This window comes from Somniosus microcephalus, chromosome 10 (assembly GCF_052327205.1).
Source record: "Somniosus microcephalus isolate GS21.2 chromosome 10, FLI_Smic_1.0, whole genome shotgun sequence".
Taxonomy (NCBI): Eukaryota; Metazoa; Chordata; class Chondrichthyes; order Squaliformes; family Somniosidae; genus Somniosus; species Somniosus microcephalus.
This window is the reverse complement of record NC_140996.1, coordinates 78,139,671-78,152,059: the sequence shown is the minus strand read 5'-3', so window position 1 is coordinate 78,152,059 and position 12,389 is coordinate 78,139,671.

The window sequence follows — 12,389 nt, the reverse complement described above, 5'->3', positions numbered from 1 at the left end:
ACAATCAAATACTCGGTTGAAGTGTTTTCAATTTACATGTTGTAAAATATACAAACAGAAGACTTTGTAGATATGATATCAATAGATGCACCAAGCAAACACATAGTTTTTGTATTGAACTTGGAACACATAGGAGGCGTGAAGTCTGCTTCCAACCAGCTAAGGTGATTTAAGAATTGAATAAGAAGTTCTTCGTAAAAATGACATCAAATAGATACATAAGTTATAACTGTTTTTTGATACATTTTGAACACCTACACAGCAGACAGAATTCTGCAAGCTAACAGCTGAATTGACAGTGAAGATAGAAAGAAGTCAACAGAGAAATGACTAGAGATAATTAGCTTACATCAGCAGAAAACTTCAAAGGATATACCACTGAAAAATAGAGCTTGCAGATAGGAAGCCAGAAGTTACTGAAAGGGGCACAGTGATTCTCTCACTCTTCAGAGGCAGGCTCTGTAAGTTTTTAACCTTTGAGTCTCGGGGATCAAAAAGGTACTTTTATTTGATTTTGATGGATATCCTGGATTAAGAAAGAAGTAGAAATGTAAAAATATAACAAAGTTAAGATTTGAGAATAAAGATCGCTGAGAATAAGAAAAGACATACTTGCTCTCGAGTCAGTACAAAGAAGGTTCACTCGGTTAATCCCGGGGATGAGGGGCTGGACATATGAGGAGAGGTTGAGTAGATTGGGACTCTACTCAATGGAGTTCAGAAGAATGAGAGGCGATCTTATTGAAACATATAAGATTGCGAAGGGGCTTGATCAGGTGGATGCGGTGAGGATGTTCCCAATGATGGGTGAAACTAGAACTAGGGGGCATACTCTTAGAATAAGGGGCTGCTCTTTCAAAACTGAGATGAGGAGAAACTTCTTCACTCAGAGGGTAGTAGGTCTGTGGAATTTGTTGCCTCAGAAAGCTGTGGAAGCTACATCATTAAATAAATTTAAAACAGAAATAGAGAGTTTCCTAGAAGTAAAGGAAATTAGGGGTTACGGGGAGCGGGCAGGAAATTGGACATGAGTCTCGGTTCGGAACAGTCATGGCCCTGTGGGTAGCGGAGTGGGCCCAGGGGCAGTGTAGCCTGGTGCTGCTCCTGCTTCTTGTGTTCTAATTCTGTGTTAGATTTCAGGAGATGGTTATTTTCACAGGGATTAGTGGAGACCTCGGGAACAGGCTGCCAGCTAGGAGTCCTTTAAGAGTAAATTGGGCCTGTTCCTGGCAGGGGTGGAGATCACCTCTTACAGAAGGTAAGTACTGTAGGAAATACAGGGACAGAGTGATCTCCTGGACGAGTTTCGATCGCCTAGATGGGTCGGAGAGGAATTTCCCAGTTTTTTTCTCCCAAATTGGCCATTGGGTTTTTTAATCTGGTTTTTCACCTCTCCCGGGAGATCACATGGGTTCGGGTGGGATGGAGAGTGATAGTAGATTTGAGGTTAGGATCAGATCAGCCATGATCTTATTGAATGGTGGAGCAGTCTCGAGGGGCTGATTGGCCGACTCCTGCTCCTATTTCTTATGTTCTTATGTAAGCTAATTGTTTTGGAACTGTTAATGTTGCGACTAAAATCGCCAGCTGTTAACTACATATTGGTTCTTTAATAAATCTATATATTTTTAGAATTCTCTCGCAGAGTACTTCTGTATCAAACTCGCGAACTCAATCTCTGTACACTCATTGGTGAGGAGTTACAGAATTCTGGGGGAGTATTCCGGACCCTCATAATATCCGGAAGGTTACAGTCTAGTTAAACTTATTAAAAGTGCTATCTGGAGGACGGTAACATCTTCAAGTCATTCCTTTCCTTTAGGGAGAGACAGTCTGGACATTTAGACCCAATTAAGCATCTTATCGGATTCGGCTATCTCTAGCTTTAGTCGAAGGTGAATGTCTGGGGAATACACCTGATCCAGGGTAGCCCGAAAAGGGCTAGGACTAGTAATTATCCCTTCACCATGAGACAGAGAATGTATGAGGAGGATGTGGTGAGCTACAAAGATCTGGAGTTTCATTCATGTGATTTGGAGTCTGATGAGCCAGTCACGGACAGCCCGTGCAGAAGGCCAATTGTCTTGCTGCCACCTACCTCCCTCCTGTTCCACTTCCTCCTCCTCCCCCTCGTTGTCCTCCTGAGGTGGTCCCACAATCCCTGGTGGCAAGGGCTGCACCCTCATCATTGCCAAGTTGTGGAACCAGCAGCAGACGACCACGAAATGAGACACCCGCTCAGCCGAGTACCGGAGGGCTCCTCCCGAGCGGCCTATAAAACTCTGTGTCCAAGTTCTGTGCATCATTTTGCCAAGGGAGTGAAATCCAGCTGTTATAGTCTTGTAAATAGTGATCTGTATAGACACAACAGTATTGCTAATAATCCGAAGACTTTCTGTTACTGCAAGTCATGGCACTGAGAATGACGTGTAGGCAATAGCAGAGTGTATTGCATATTCATGTTCTATTGTAGCAAACACAAGCCTGATGCTGGGCTCTTCCACACTATCCCTTGAACTCTTTACAGCCCATTGTACATGGTGACAAGTGATTCATGCACACTTTCATGATCATGCAGAATCATTGCTATAAAGAGAGGTTGCGAACGGGAATGGACTCTGATGGACACATGGACATGTTAGATCTTCATGCAGCAAGTGCTAAGCATTTCTCCACCATCTACACCTGACACCGGTGTCTCACTTTAATATCTCCTGTTTCTGATTATCTAAATCCATCATGGTATGTGTCTCTGGGCTGGAGCATGCATGGCCGGAGGGTGGTGATGCACGGTGCTGATAATTGTTGGTTTCTTGTCTTTGCATTCATGGCACCTTGCTAGATTCTAGCTATTCTGAACAAGAAAAGTAAACACAGCATGAGTGGAACTTTATTTCTCTTTTCCAGCAACACTGTAATAATGAGTTTCACACAGTGTGATTACAGCATCCTTGCTTCAGTTCAGTTCATGATTAGTTTTGCAAGCAAAGGATGTAGCATGTGGCCAAATGGCACAAGCCAACATCATTGACTGGATTTTAACTTCTAATTCCCTCATTACCTCAATGGACTTAATACCTAGGATTATCATTGTGGCTTTTTCATGGTTTTCTCCTGAATATTGTCACATCTGCCCTCCATTGCACAATATTAATGAAGGCTAACTTGTTCTCAATAGAGAAGAATGATTTGGCTTACAATGGACTGGTAATAAAATGTTAACTGGACTTGCACAGTATCACATAAGGTGATGTTAGTCTAACAATGCTGATCTGTTGCAACAAAAGCAGTTTTAGCATGGTTAAAGTTGATTACGTTTCTCATTCTACATGTTGGCAATGGCTGATAACTTAAATATACTGTATGCCCATCTATGATATTCCATATGATTTTTTGATTCTATAATATGTATGCCACAGCAAAGGATACCTAAGAACATAAGAAATAGGAGCAGGAGAATGTCATTCAGCTCTTCGAACCTGCTCTGCCATTCAATAAGATCATGGCTGCTCTACCTCAACTCCACCTTCCTGCACTATCCCCACACCCCATGATATCCTTAATATCCAAAAATCTATCGATCACTGTCTTGAATATGCTCAATGACTGAGTCTCCTCAGCCCTCTCGGGTAGAGAATTCCAAAGATTCACCAGTCTCTGAGTGAAGGAATTTCTCCTCAGCTAAGTCCTAAATGACCGACCCCTTATTCTGAAACTATGGCCCCTAGTTCCAGACTCCCCAGCAAGGGGAAACATCCTCCCAGCATCTACCCAGTCAAGCCCTGTAAGAATTTTATATGTTTCATTAAGATCATCTCTCATTCTTCCAAATTCTAGGGAATATAGGACTCGTCTCCTCATAGGACAATCCCCCAACCCAGGAAGCATTCTCGTGAACATTCATTGCACTCCCTCTAAGGCAAGTTTATCCTTCCTTAGGTAAGGAGACTAAAACTGTACTCAGTACTCCAGGTGTGGTCTCACCAAGGCCCTATATAATTGCAGTAAGATGTCTTTACTTTTGCACTCCAAGCCTTTTGCACTAAAGGCTAACATACTATTTGCTTTCCTAATTGCTTGCTGTACCTACATGTTAACTTTCAGTGATTTGTGTACAAGGACACCCAGGTCCCTCTGAATGCCAACATTTCCCAATCTCTCACCATTTAAAAAATACTCTGCTTTTCTATTATCCCTACCAAAGTGGATAACTTCACATTTCTCCACATTATATTCTATCTGCCATGTTCTTGCCCACTCACTTTACCTGTCTACAGCCCTTTGCAGCTTCTTTGCATTCTCCTCACAACTTACTTTCCCACCTAGCTTTGTATCGTCAGCTCACTGTCAACCCATCACAATGTGCCTTTCCCAATGTTGGGTCTGTCAGCGCTGAGCAGACCCGACAGGCAGTGGTGGGCGACCCAATTAAACTCATTAAAATGTACTTAACAGACGCGTAACAGGCTTTAACTTACTTTTTAACTTTAGCTTCATGGCTACGGGGACCATGCTGTTCTGGGACCACATCTGTCAACCTGAGGTGGGAGTTCATTGGCCATTGCTCCAGCTGATTACTTGACAACTTCAAATGTACAGTAAAAGCTCCCATCTGACAGAGACCACTTTCCTCAAACACAAGCTGTTCCTCACTGCATTTCCACAACAGATTCTGCAGACTGCAAGTCTTTCCATAAGTCTCCATCCAGTCTCACCTCATTACTGCTCTCACCATTGACAGATCGCTTCTGTCATCTGTACTTCACCTACCATTATTTCATCAGCATGGGTGCCATTTATACTGTCTCACCTTGGTCTTCAGAATCGGAACACGATGAGCTCCAACACCAGCATCACCAGGCACACCAATAGCACCAACACCAACCTTCTCCGCAATCACCTGATGCCCTCTGTCCTGTGCAGCATCAGGTACACGACCACATTGCTGCCCGGGAGGCCTGTGATGGCCTCGTCATGGTCAGATTTACTTAACTTTATGCTGTCTTGGTCTCCTGGGGAGGTTTCTCCCGCCCATCGGAAGGGAAGAGGACCTCCCTGCCAGCTCTGACTCCCTCCATAAGCATATGAAGGGAGTCATGGGAGAACCTGGGTGCCTCTGTGCAGTCCTTGTCAGTGTTTTCAGCAATTCAATGCTGTAGAACACTGACAACACAAATGTAAATAAAAAGTTGCCCATGGTCCCTTTAAGGAAATCGGCTGATGATACGTCATGAATGACGTCACCAGGCCCGCTTCCTCTAATTGGGCCGGAAAACATGCTGGGCAGGCTTAACAATCACTATCAACATAAATTCATTTTAAACAGTGGGATGGAGCCAACATCAGGGCCGCGACCCACCACCGATATCACCTGCCCGGACCCGCTGAGGTGATCAAAATCCCGGCCAAAGTATTTGTTTAATTTCTCTGTCATTTCCTTATTCTCCATTATAATTTCTCCTGTCTCTGCCTGTAAAGGATCCACATGTAGGAACGGAAGTTCCTATCCGAATAATGAAGTTCGACGCAGTGAAACAAAATAACAAAGTTTAATAAACAAACAACTTAACTGGTAAAACTACAGGAGCAGATGTAAACAGGTCTGTGCAGCCACAGGCACCCCCCCAGAATTCTCTTTAACAGACAGCGTCAAACGAACAGGAGGTTTAATGATTCTGCCCGAACGACTACGAACTTCAGGCAGTGGAACGTTGGGACACGAGCCGGTGCTTGGCTGTGTCTGAAGCGGTGCATCTGGGGTGGAGGAAATAGTGGCAGAAGGTATAGGCAAGGAAGAGGCAGAAGCAGGCAGTTCAATGGTGGGCTGTTGCATAACTGGTCTAGCAGCCAACGGTGGTCGTCCACGGCGAGGTGGCTGGGCAGCAACAACTGGTTCACTCCGATCTAGATGGGCTGGTTTAAGTCAGTCGATAGAGATGGTATCGGACTTACCTCCCACTTCGACCGTGAAAAATTTCTCTCCCGCTGAGATGACATGAAACGGTCCAGCATAAGGTGGTCTGAGTGTATCTCTATGAGCGTCCTGCCGAATAAAAACGTAATCGGAACTCATAAGTTCTGCCGGAACATGAGGCCTCTGTAGGCTGTGATGCGAGGTTGGGATAGGCAGGAAATTCTTTGCCACCTCGTGATGCTGAAGGAGCTGCTGAGCAGGCGACCACGGTTCTGTATGCGGAGGAGGAAGTCCCCTGGTACTCAAAGTGCTTGACCGTAGACTAACTCAGCCGATGAAGCCTGGACGTCATCCTTGGGGGCTGTACGGAGGCCTAGCATCACCCAGGGGAGTCTGTCCACCCAGTTGGGACCACTCAAGCTGGCATGGAGGGATGCCTTTAGAGACCGATGAAACCTCTCGCATAGACAGTTCGCTTGCGGATGGTAAGCGGTGGTACGGTGCAGCTTGGTACCCAAGCCCTGTGCAACTGCGTTCCACAACTCTGACGTGAATTGTGGACCTCGGTCAGAGGAGATGTCAGATGGCACCCCAAACCAGGCCACCCACGATGAAATAAACGCCCTGGATACGTCCGCTGCAGTGGTAGCGACCAAGGGAATCGCCTCTGGCCACCTGGTAGTGCGGTCTACTATTGTCAGGAGATGCATGAAACCCCGCGAAGTGGGGAGGGGACCCACTAAGTCCACATGCACGTGATCGAACCGGCGTTCCGGCACCGGGAAGATGGCCACTGGAGCCTTAACATGACGATGGACCTTAGATTTTTGACAGTCCACGCAATTGTTTGTCCAGTCCCGAACGTCCGAATGCATTCCCTTCCAAACAAATTTGCGGGACATGAGCCGTTGTGAAGCTCACATCCTCGGGTGTGATAAGCCGTGTATAGCCTGAAAAATCTTCTTACGCCATTCGACCAGCACAATGGGCCGGGGCACTCCCATGGATGTGTTGCTCAAGAGCGTGGTTCCTGCTGATTGGAACATAACATCGGTTACCTGCAAGCTAGAAGGTGTGGTCCGATACGCCTGAACTTCGGGATCTGCCAGTTGTTCTTCCGCCAACCCGACGAAATCGATTCCCAGGTGAACTATCTGGACTGGGGCACGTGAAAGGCAATTAGCCACGAGATTATCTTTGCCGGACACATGTCGTAAATCCGTCGTAAATTCGGATATAAATGTAAGGTGGCGCTGTTGCCGGGCTGGCCATGGCTCCGCCGTTTTGGCCATTGCGAAAGTGAGTGGCTTATGGTCCACGAATACAGTGAACGGGCGCCCTTCTAGGAGAAAACGGAAATGCCGGATGGCCAAAAACAGGGGCAGCAACTCCCTGCCAAAAGTGCTATATTTTCGCTCGTTCTTGCGCAGTTGGCGGCTAAAAAAGGCCAATGGCTGCCAAGTCCCGTCAACCCATTGTTCCTGAACCGCCCCGATGGCGTAATCAGAGGCATCGGTAGTAAGGGCGATGGTCGCGCCCGGGAGTGGGTGTGCAAGCATAGTTGCATCTGCCAACACCGCCTTGGTGTCAAGGAACGCCTGGTCCATCTGCAGTGTCCAAGTGATGACATTTTCACCCGACTTCCCTTTGAGTGCTTCGTACAGCGGCTGCATCAATTGGGCTGCCTTGGGGATAAAACGATGATAAAAATTTACCATCCCCAGGAACTCCTGAAGAGATTTGAGTGTATTAGGCCACGGGAATGCCGTAACTGCCTCTACCTTGGAACACAGAGTCCATGAGTCGCTGAAAGGCCTGAGCCGCATTTTTCAATCCGAATGGTATGCGGAGGAACTCAAAAAGGCCAAACAGTGTGATGACCGCCGTTTTGGGGACGTCTTGAGGGTACACAGGAACTTGGTGATATCCACGGACGAGATCTACTTTGGAAAATATTGAGTTGCCAGCCAAATGGGCCGAAAAATCTTGTATATGCGGTATTGGATACCTATCTGGCATAGTGGCTTCGTTACGGCATCTGTAATCCCCGCAAGGCCTCCATCCGCCACCTGGTTTAGGTACAATGTGTAGTGGGGAGGACCAAGGACTATCGGAGCGTCGGACAATCCCAAGGCGCTCCATGGTCTGAAACTCTGCCTTTGCAGCTGCAAGCTTGCTGGGTTCCAATCTTCGTGCCCGAGCGTAAACAGGCGATCCCGTTGTGGTGATGTGATGCGCCACACCGTGCCTCGCGACTGCTGCCGAAAATGTAGGCCTGGTGAGCTCCGGGAACTCGCCGAGTAGGCGCCTAAACCCTTCCTGCGATGGAACCGCACAGGCAACCGACCAGGAGACAGCGGTGCTGCGGTGGCAAGGCACCGCGTGGAAAGTAGACGCATTAATGAGTCGACAATGTTGGACGTCGACCAGAAAACCATTGGCACAGAAAAAATCAGCCCCCAGGATGGCCTGTGATACTTTAGCCGTTATAAACTCCCACACAAAACGTTGACCTCCGAGAGTTAAATTAACTGTCCGTTTACCGAACGTGCGAATGGCCGCACCATTGGCTGCCTCGAGAGAAGGACCGTGACCGCCGGATTGTAGATCTAGCTTTGAAACTGGCAAAATACTGCACTGAGAACCAGTGTCACACAAGAATCGTCGCCCTGTCATGGAATCCGTAATGTAGAGGAGTTTTCCCACTGAACCGACTGCCATGGTGAACTGGGTGTGTTTGTCAGACCCTGTCATCATCGAAGTTTGCGGGCCTGCTGGAGATTTTTTTTCAGCGAAACTGCAGAGAGGACGGCAACGTCGAGCCTTGGCGCCAAAACGGGCGCGGTACACACACCAGTCTGCTGGAGGAGGGCTGGACTTTGCTCGCATAGGGGAAAGGCGCCTCGTGGCTGCACAACTCTGCTGTGTGACCGTAAAAATCTTGCCTGCCTCTGCAGCAAACTCGGCACAGTCCGTAATTGTAGAACTAGCCAAGGCTGCCTGAACTGGTTCAGGTAGCTGGCAGAGGAAGAGTTCTCGAAACAAAAAACATTGAGGCTCCAAACCCAAAAGTGTGAGCATCTGGCTCATCAATTCCGATGGTTTTGAGTCCCCAAGGCCGGGCATAGCAATAAGCCTGCGTGCACGCTCCGACTTATTTAAACCAAACACCTGTAGTAAACGAGTTTTTAGAGCTTCATACTTGCCCTCTGCCGGTGGATTGCCAAGGAGGCTGACGACCCGCGAGGCCGTGGCGCTGTCGAGAGCGGAGACCACGTAATAATAACGGGTCAAATCCGCTGTAATGTCCCGGAGTGCAAACTGGGCTTCTGCCTGGAAAAACCATGCTGATGGTTGCTGTTCCCAGAACTGCGGCAATTTAAGGGCAACGGCGTTCGTGTTCATTATAAATATCTCGACGAAAGTTGTCCGACGAGATCGGGGTCACCAATGTAGGAACGGAAGTTCCTATCCGAATAATGAAGTTCGACGCAGTGAAACAAAATAACAAAGTTTAATAAACAAACAACTTAACTGGTAAAACTACAGGAGCAGATGTAAACAGGTCTGTGCAGCCTCACAGCCTCTCTAAGACTGCTACTAAGTACTGGAAGCTGACGTCATGATGTCATCACGTTCTCCGCGCCAACTGGGGGGTCACGTGATTGGCATCATGACGTCATCACGTGGAAATGCAAGAAACTACATACAGTTTAAAGGTGCAGTCCACAGCTGCACTACACGGTAGTTAAAGGGATGATTACTAATTGCCCAGCGTCTCTTGGTGGCTCCGCCACACACTTACTTTTGCTAATCTCTTCCTTTTTACATACCTATAGAAGCTTTTACAATCTGTTTTTATGTCACTTGCTAGTTTACTCCCACAATTCTAATTAATCTTTCTTTATCAATTTCTTGGTTGTACTTTGCTGAATTCTAAAATCCTTCCAATCCTTAGCTTACTATTCTTTTTGGCAACATTATAAGCCTCTTCCTTTTATCAACTATCTTTAACTTCTCTTGTTAGCCATGGTTGGACCATTTTTCCTGTAGGGTTTTTATTCCTTAAGGGAATGGATATTCGTTGTGAATTATGAATTATTTCTTTGAATGTTTGCCATTGCTTATCTACCATCATATGTTTTATTCTAGTTTCCCAACATACCTTTGTCAGATTAATATCCTAGTTTTGGACGAAATGAAATCACTCTCAAACTCAACATAAAATTCTATCATATTATGATCACTGTTCCTCAGAGGCTCCTTTACTACAAGGTTATTAATTAATCATGTCTCATTGCACAATACTAGACCTAAAATAGTCTGTTCCCTAGTTGGTTCCTTGACATGCTGATTTAGAAACTATCTTGAATGCATTCCATGAACTCGTCCTCTATACTATTACTGCACAGTTGGTTTGCCCAGTCTATCTGAAAATTAAAGTCCCCCATGATTACTGTATTACCCTTGTTAGATGCCCCTCTAATTTCCTGATTTGTACTGTGGCGGACACTACAACTACTGTTAGTGGGCCTATAAACTACTCCCACCAGTGTTTTCTGCCATTTGTTGTTTCTTAGCTCCACCCAAAGTGATTCAACATCTTATTTTTCCGAGCTATGATCCTTTCTCTCTAATCTCTTTATCCCATCCTTTTTCATCCTGCATACATCTTCTAAAAGTCAAGTGTCCTGGAATATTTAGTTCCCAACCTTGGTCACTCTGCAACCACATCTCCATAATGGCTATTTGATCAAAGCCATTTATTTATATCTGTGCTATTAATTCATCTATATTGTTGTGAATGCTTTGCGCATTCCGATATAGTGCTTTTTGCTTTAACTTTTTTCTATTTTTCCCTGATGTCACCATAGTCACTGATGCCCTATTACCTACCTGTGTTAAGCTCTCTGTCCCTTCCTGACCCACTCTGCTTATTTTTACCCAGATCACTACTCTGCTCTAGAGCCTTGACATTTCTCTTACTGCTTTTGAATTTACCATTTCCTGAATTCTCCCAGTCCCGCTTCATTAGATTAAAGCCCTATCTATCGCCCTAGTTAATTCAATATGCTGTAAGATTCTCAAAATTCAGATCCCCCAAAACTCAGAGAAAAACCCTAAAGAAAAGGACTTTGGACTCTTTTCTAACCACTTCAGGGTGATAAAATGTATTGGGCCTAACAGAGGGAGATTCAAGGTTTGGTATTTTAAAAAGGCAAGTTTGGGCTTGTAAAGGAAAAGGCTGCAACAGGAGATGGGATCAACCTCTAATAGACAGTTTGAGTATTGGAGTTAATCAAACTGTCTGGGGAACTGTCTAACATCACTCAGCCCCTATCAGACAATTTACATTCTAACAATAGATCCACGGAAGAGCAGTCCCCACCCAAATTACAGGACCCATCCAAAACATGCATAAAACAAATCACCTCGCCCAACTCCATAGGAATCTCAGGCCAAGTCAGGAAACCCAAAACCTGAGCACAATGACTACAATCAAGTAAGAGCTCAACAGCTCATGGAACCATCCCGAAACCACTTCACACATTCATAAACAAGTTACTATTAACGAGCCCACCAAAATCTTACAATAAACCGGGACTGATTTGGCACGCAGATTAGGAGGCCCCAATTAGTATAATTGACGGCCTGTTTTCTCAAGAAGACAGTTCAGCAGTTACACAGTTACAAGTTCTCTACAAGCTCTACAGTTCTCGGCAGTTCTCAGGAGTTCATCGAGTTCAAAGAAGTTCACAGTTCTGGAAGCAGGTCAACACACAAGAAACCAGAGCAATAGTTTCAGTGACCATCAGACACCTCGTGGCAACAAGGGCCTTACAAAACAACCAACCGAATATTACCACCAACCAACTGGGTAACATTGGGCCACCGTGACCAAAGAAAACCAATTCGGGAGAAAACCGTAGATTCACAAGTTTTCCACTCTGCAATCTATTCCTGACTTACCCCATGGTAAGATTTTTACTTGAAAAGTCTCTAAACCCTATCTCTAACAGAAAAAAAGTGGGTACTCACCCGATAAATCCAATACACACCCTACCGCATCAGCGGACTCACGAAGACTGATCAGACACACGTCCGAGGTACGGCAAGCACTAACCAACACATCCAGCGAATCCCAAAACCGTGAACCAGCTCAACTGTCAAGGATTCGTTTGGTGAGCATTATCCCCTGGTCCTCTAGAGCCCAACTTAGCTAGTAAAGTGGGATTGGGAGAGGTGAGGTATTTTTCTACTGTAATTTCTCTCGTGTGTGTCGAAGTGTTCCCCATTTTATTAGAGTGTTAAAGTTGTTGTGTTATATTTTCTCTCTTGAATAAAGATCAACGTTTCTTGCACCAAAACCAGTTGTCTGCTGCACTTTTGTCACAACCCTCAAATAAGTCCAAGGTCTAGAACCAAGGGAGTGGGAGCGATTCGAACCGCTCATAAGTCAGAGTTGAAGCTGACA